At 38.0% G+C, this 7,324-nt stretch overlaps 1 long non-coding RNA gene across 1 annotated transcript in view; it reads right to left on the bottom strand.

Annotated features, from left to right (window-relative positions):
• Window positions 1–3,848: 3,848 nt before the first annotated feature.
• The window catches only part of LOC141278819 (uncharacterized), a 91,471-nt gene continuing 87,995 nt past the window's right edge, over window positions 3,849–7,324 (bottom strand). The window contains exon 3 of the long non-coding RNA XR_012332160.1: window positions 3,849–4,376. This is a non-coding gene — a long non-coding RNA (uncharacterized lncRNA). The remainder of the gene's footprint in view (window positions 4,377–7,324) is intronic.

Genomic DNA, 7,324 nt, shown 5'->3' with positions numbered 1-7,324 from the left:
GAAGTTTTATTTGTAACAGTTGCATTAAAATAAGATGCCTGCATTTAGCAGACCTCCACTTTGACCTTTCCACTTCTGCCGTGGTTTTAACTAATACTACTACAAGACTCATGTGCACTAAATGGAGTTCTCACCTTAATGTGTAGTTAAATCTGAAGGACAATCAGAGATAACCTGCCTTTCTTCACTGAGCATTTCCAGACTCAGCAAACACCACTCTTCCAGACAGCTCTTGCTTATGAAATAGACTGTCTTTCGATGCAAATGATTAGGACAACCATCTCTTTCAAGTCTCAGGTAGGCATCAGAAAAAATATTCTGTGCTGCTACCCTGTGTGTCATTTGGTATAACTGCTAGTTGTGCATGGTCCAGGTCCTGGTCCGTAAGATGCATGAGACCATCAGACCACCAGTCAGGGTCAGAGGAATAGATCAGTGTGAAACATGGGAACTTACCGGCTATGTACACATGAAATATATGCAAGAAATAGCAGAGCACTTCTTCTGTAGAGTATATAGAGAATAGCCTGAATATTATTGCTACAGTGGCTTAGCCATTTATTATATGATGTAAGTATACAACTATTTAGCTTATTTGGCAACACTTACTTTACACACGCTCTCAGCAGCTATGACCTCAAAACTGTATTTATTTATTTAATGAAAAGTCATGTACTAAATTTCTGTCTCTCAAAAAGGTGATAATAAATATATACCTTATTTAAAATATTTACTATCTACCATGCCATGAGGATTGTAGAGACACCAGTAGCTATATAAAAACCAGTAGTCAGAATTCTGAAGAAATTCCAGCATCTATTTTACTTTAGGTATTTATTTTAACATCTCTGTGTCCAGAGATGAAAATAGAAAATGCAGCTACAGAGGTGCGATTACTTATCATTCTGTGAACATGACTTTTCATTTAGATCAAATGACACAGCTTTTATATTAATGTAGCTAATTTTCTATTCCATATTTTCTTCTATGTAAATAAAAAGTGAAGTGATAGGTGTTAACTTGTTAGCTGCATTAGCAAATAACAAATTATTAATTATGCCAGTTTCATATCTATGTCATCAGATGCTTCAAATAGAAAAAGTTAATTCTAATAATGTTTGATTTTTTTCATACAATTTATGGAATCAAAGTGAAACTTTAAAAACTTCATTCTATTTAAGGTGAAACATCTGACATTATTATGAATGTTATTGTGAAAAAAAAGGATTTGTTTTTCCAGTAATGATATATATACATTTTGATGGAGCTCATCATCATGGTAAGAACAATGTTCTTACTAAATTGAAAAAATATGATAAAGAAATATACTTAGAACTAATTGTGCTGCACACATAATTCATAACCAAATTCAAATATGTCATGAGAGTCCACCAGTTAAAAAACAGAGGTCTTAAAAATTTACAAATATTTTATATATACACTACAACGGACTGCAAAGTTTTGCAACAAAACTAATGTGAAAATACAATAACAGAAAAAAAGAAAGAAAAAGAGCTTCCAAATGGTAGTATAAAATTTTTCTTTGCTACCTCTCTTCAAATATTTAAACCTTTAAAAAAAAATTGTAAAACAAATTAGTGTCTTGAAAAAACATTAAACTTTTTGTTAGAAAGTCCTTTACATTTAAATTGCATCTTGCTCAGAGTGACTTAGAAATCAATAATTAGAGATTAAATAATTAACAGTCTAAAAATCTTCAGATTTTGGCGCTTTTACTGAATTGCAACGGTTATAAAGAAAGTTTGCAAACAAGAAGATGCTGAAATGTATCACTATGAATTAAAGTAAGGGAAAATATATGTGACCTTGAATTTTGTGGTAAGTTTTTAAGATACAATAACAAAAGCACATTCCATGAAAGAAAAACTTGATAAGTTGGATTTTATTAAAAGTAAAGTTTTCGGGGCTTCCCTGGTGGTGCAGTGGTTGGGGGTCCGCTTGCCGGTGCAGGGGACGCGGGTTCGTGCCCCGGTCCGGAAGGATCCCCACATGCCGCGGAGCGGCTGGGCCTGTGGGCCATGGCCGCTGGGCCTGCGCGTCCGGAGTCTGTGCTCCGCGGCGGGAGAGGCCACAGCAGTGAGAGGCCCGCGTACCGCAAAAAAAAAAAAAAAAAAGTAAAGTTTTCTATCCTGAGAAAGAAACTTTAATGGGAATAGAAAGACAAGCTACAGGCTAGGATAAACTATTTGAAAAACACATGTCTAATAAAGGTCTTGTATCCAAAATATAGAAATTTTAAAACTCAGCAATAAAAAAATGTACTGGGCAAAATGCTTGGACACCTCACCAAAGACAACATATAGATGGCAAATAAACAAATGAAAATGTTCATGAAATCATTTGTCATTAAGGAATTGCAAATTAAAACAACAAAGAGATACTATTACACAAACCACAGAATAGCTAAAATCCAAAAATTAAACAATACCAATTGCTGACATGGATGCAAAACAACTCTCATTTCATTCATTGGTGGTGGGATTGCAAAATGGTTCAGCCACTTTGGAAGGGTCTAGCAATTTCTTATAAAGGTAAATATACTCTTACCATAAAATCCAACAGTCACGCTCCTAGGTATTTACCCAACTTATCTGAAAACTTATATTCACCAAAAAACCTGCAGACTTCAGGTTTCTGGTTCTTTGTGTAAGGAGCTTGGAAGTCACCACTCCATCCTAACAAGTAAAAAGCTGAACAGAATGAAAAATCAACAACTCTTCTAGAATTCATAAGAGGGGGGAAAACACAGAGCAAACCTCTGTGTTCCCAAGACTGGAGAGTCAGGCAGGAGAATACAAGGAGTCATGGCTTACCTGAGCAGAGACTCACAGCAGAAACGGCCAAGAGCACCAGTGCTGTAGTAGAAGACCTGCACCGTAATTGGTGAATTGCTGGAGGCTCAGCGTAGAAAACTCCGACAATTAAAAACTCGGGGGAACCAGTCATAGGGGGAAGTCCTACACTTTTGTGAGTTTTACCTTCAGTTCAATCAGATTCTCACAGTAAATATCAGAGAAAAATCCCCTCGTACTTCCAGCACCAGGAGGGGAAAGGGAAACACTTTGAAATAACCAGAGCACTCCGTTCTTCTTAAGGCCTGCCCTCGAGGGAAACGAATTAACCTGAGCCTAATTGGCTGGGCTATTATCAGAACCTAACGCACCTGAGAGTTACCTGAGAAATACTCAACTCCAGTCAGCTGAGTCAGCGGTAGCCTTCCAACAGGGAGAAGGGAAATACTCAACTCTAGACCACTGGAGCCATCCTCATCCACCCAAGGTAAGAGAAAAACTGAGAAACATTTGTGAAGTCCACAGTCCAGAGCTCACTAAGACACTCAGGTTTAATCACAGGGCTATGGAACGCTTCTCCCTGCCCCTCCCCCCACAACATTACTAAAGGCCTGTGTACAGCAGTTCCTTGTTCATGTCTGGCTATCAAAGAAAAAATTACAAGGCATACTAAACGGCAAAAAACACAATTTGGGGCTTCCCTGGTGGCGCAGTGGCTGAGAGTCCGCCTGCCGATGCAGGGGACACGGGTTCGTGCCCCGGCCCGGGAATATCCCACATGCCGCGGAGCGGCTAGGCCCGTGAGCCATGGCCGCTGAGCCTGCACGTCCGGAGCCTGTGCTCTGCAAAGGGAGAGGCCACAACAGTGAGAGGCCTGGTTACTGCATAAACAAAAACAAAAACAAAAAAAACACAATTTGAAGACACAGGAAGCATCAGAACCAGACATGGCAGGGATGTAGGAATTATCAGGTCAGCATTTTGAAAGAACTATGATTAATATGCTAAGGACTCTGATGGATAGGGTAGACAGCAAGGAAAAACGGATGGACAGTGTAAGCAGAGAGGTGGAAATCCTGAGACGTAACCAAAGAGAAACGCCAGAGGTCAAAACAGTGCGGCAGAAATGACTAATGCCTTTGATGAGCTTATTAGTAGACTGTTCATGGCTGAGGAAAGAATCCATTTTTTAGGTTTTTTTAATTAATTTATTTATTTATTTTTGGCTGCAATGGGTCTTCATTGCTGCACGCGTCTTCATTGCTGCACGCGGGCTTACTCTATTTGCGGCGAGTGGGGGCTACTCTTCATTGTGGTGCACGGGCTTCTCATTGTGGTGGCTTCTCTTGTTGCGGAGCATGGGCTCTAGGCGTGCGGACTTCAGTAGTTGCCGTGAGTGGACCCAGTCATTGTGGCTTGCGGGCTATAGAGTGCAGGCTCAGTAGTTGTGGTGCACAGGCTTAGTTGCTCCACAGCATGTGGGATCTTCCCGGACCAGGACTCAAACCCATGTCCCCTGCACTGGCAGGTGGATTCTTAACCACTGTGCCACCAGGGAAGTCCCTGAGGAAAGAATCTGAGTTTGAGGAAATCTCAATATAAACCTTCAAAATTGAAAAGCAAAACCAACAAAGACTTCAAAAAAAGGACAGATTATCCAAGGACTGTGGGACAACTATAAAATGTATAACATACATATATGAGAAAACCAGAAGGAGAAGAGAGAAAGGAACAGAAGAAATATTTGAAATAATGACTGAGAATTTCCCCAAAGTGATGTCAGACACCAAATCACAGATCCAGGAAGCTCAGTGATCAGCTAGCAGAATAAACGCCAAAGGACCATATGGACGCATATCAATTTCAAAGTACAGAAAATCAAAGATAAAGAAAAATCTTGGGGGGAAAAAAAAGCCTGCATGCAAATGTTTATAGCAGCTTTACTCTTAATTGTCAAAAGCCAGAAACAACTAACTTCTCCTTCAACAGGTGTGGATAAACAACTGTGGTACATACAAATAATAGGATGTTACTCAGTGATAAAAAGAAATGAGCTACCAAGCCATGAAAAGACATGGAGGACTTGTAAATATATATTGCTAAGTGAAAGAAGCCAATCTGAAAAAAATAAATAATGAAAAATTGTATGATGTTCTGGAAAAGGTAAAACTACAGAAATGATAAAAAAAAATCAGTGGTTGCTTTGTGTTTGGGGACACAGGAGATGTGTTAAATAGGTGAAGTACAGGAGATCTTTTAGGGCATTGAAACTATGTTGTATGCTATTGTAGTGGTGAATACATGATACTATACATTTATCAAAACCCATAGAAGCTTACAGCACAGAGAGTGAAACTTAATCCCATAGAAGCTTACAGCACAGAGAGTGAAACTTAAGTGCAAAGTTTTCTTTAACAACTTTATTGGTGTATAACTGCTTTACAGTGTTGTGTTAGTTTCTGCTGCATAACAAAGTGAATCAGCTATACATATATCCCCCATATCCCCTCCCTCTTGCGTCTCCCTCCCACCCTTCTTATCCCACCCCTCTAGGTGGTCGCAAAGCACCAAGCTCATCTCCCTGTGCCATGCAGCTGCTTCCCACTAGCTATCTATTTTACATTTGGTAGTGTATATATGTCAATGCTACTCCCTCACTTCGTCCCATCTTACCCTTCCCCCTCCCCGTGTCCTCAAGTCCATTCTCTACGTCTGTGTCTTTATTCCTGTCCTGTCCCTAGTTTCTTCAGAACCATTTTTTATTTTTAGGTTCCATATACATGTGTTAGCATACGGTATTTGTCTTTCTTTTTCTGCCTTACTTCACTCTGTATGACAGACTCTAGGTCCATCCACCTCATTACAAATAACTCAATTTCATTTCTTTTTATGGCTGAGTAATATTCCACTGTATCTATGAGCCATATTCTTTATCCATTGATCTGTCAATGGACATTTAAGTGCAAATTTTAAAAAAATCATTTAGAAGGTTGGAAGAATCCCACAATGGAATGCAGAATGTGACAAAACAACCTAACAGCAATAAAAATGCATGAAACAACCTCACTTAAGAGGTTGGGGAAGAAAAGGTGTTGACCTAAGTAACTTTGGAAACAAGTGGAGGTTATAAAGTAAAAGCCAGAATAAATCTACATAAGCACTGTACTCTAGTCGATAATGTTGTTTGCCACAGAAGTACAGATTAACAATTCTGATACTGCTACACATGAATACTAAAATTAAGCAATTAAGTAAAGCGATAGCAGATGGTGGAAGCCAGATTTCTCATTGTTAAAGTGGAAGTTTACACATAAGCAAGGGGAGGAGGCTAGAAGGAGCCACATGGTAAAGGACCAGGGTTGGAGACGTAAGTATGAACTGATGTTAGTTTAACATGACACAAATGGCTACATATAGAAAGAGTTATATTTCTTGACATTTCCATATTTCCATATTTGTATATAAATTTGTGGGTATTTATAGACATGCCTATATACCCAGGTTAATACACACCCATATATTTCCTTACTTGGCCAGCTGAGAGAGCCAAGAAGTAACATCAGCCCCACACCAAAGAGCATGTCTAGTGCTCTTAGTTCTTAGTTCTAATACTATTCCCCAGTAAAGGGAATCAGGGCTCCTTAGAGGAATGAGATGGTACAGGAAATATACAAAATAAGCATGTAGTACCTTGTACTTCCAGAAAGTAAGAAATTTCTCAAAAAAAAAGAAAAAAACATAGACAATGATTGAGAGATATGTCAAAGTGATGTATTTTAAATTTTAAAATATTATATTGCTATCACCTCATAATTAAAATATGAAGATAAACAATAAGTAATCAATTTTTAAATAAATAATATCTTGATTTCTGTGTAATGCTAGTTTCTGACTTTTGTCAAGGATTTCATTGGCATTATTTATTAATTTTAATGACCCCCTTTAAGGAAGACGGAAATGCTATCATCTCTGAAATCAAGATATTGATAGAGTGATTCAGTTTTCTGGAACATAGGACTAATAGCCAAATTTTACAATTACCAATTGTTTGACATTGTGATGATATTTGAAATTCATAGTCATTACACTTCAATTCTATTCCCATCAAACTTTGTGTTCTTAGAAAACACAGAAAGAGAGGCACTCTCTTCCTACTCAATGCAAAATAGTATTCAAATTTATGCAAGTTTAGAACAACTGGTTAAGATTCCTTTAGTTAAAAGAAGAAGAAAGGAAAGAGATCTTGGATATATTCCAAAATGTTTTAAAAGAAAACAAAAGCCAATTCTTTAGCAAATAGTGAATAAGGGATGTGCACTACAATGTCTTTATTTTCAATTATCAGAAATTATACAGGCTGGACCAATTTCACCAACAGATTTAAGGACTGGAAATGGGAAAATCTTTCTACTAAAGATCTCTCCTTAGCTCACTGATACAAAATATAATAGAGGATTACATTATCTGGTGGCCTGAGGTATCTTAAATAGCTAATTGGGATCATTAGACAT

Source organism: Tursiops truncatus, chromosome 5 (assembly GCF_011762595.2).
Source record: "Tursiops truncatus isolate mTurTru1 chromosome 5, mTurTru1.mat.Y, whole genome shotgun sequence".
Taxonomy (NCBI): Eukaryota; Metazoa; Chordata; class Mammalia; order Artiodactyla; family Delphinidae; genus Tursiops; species Tursiops truncatus.
The sequence above is the reverse complement of the archived record's forward strand: the minus strand, read 5'-3'. Positions and strand labels throughout refer to the sequence as shown.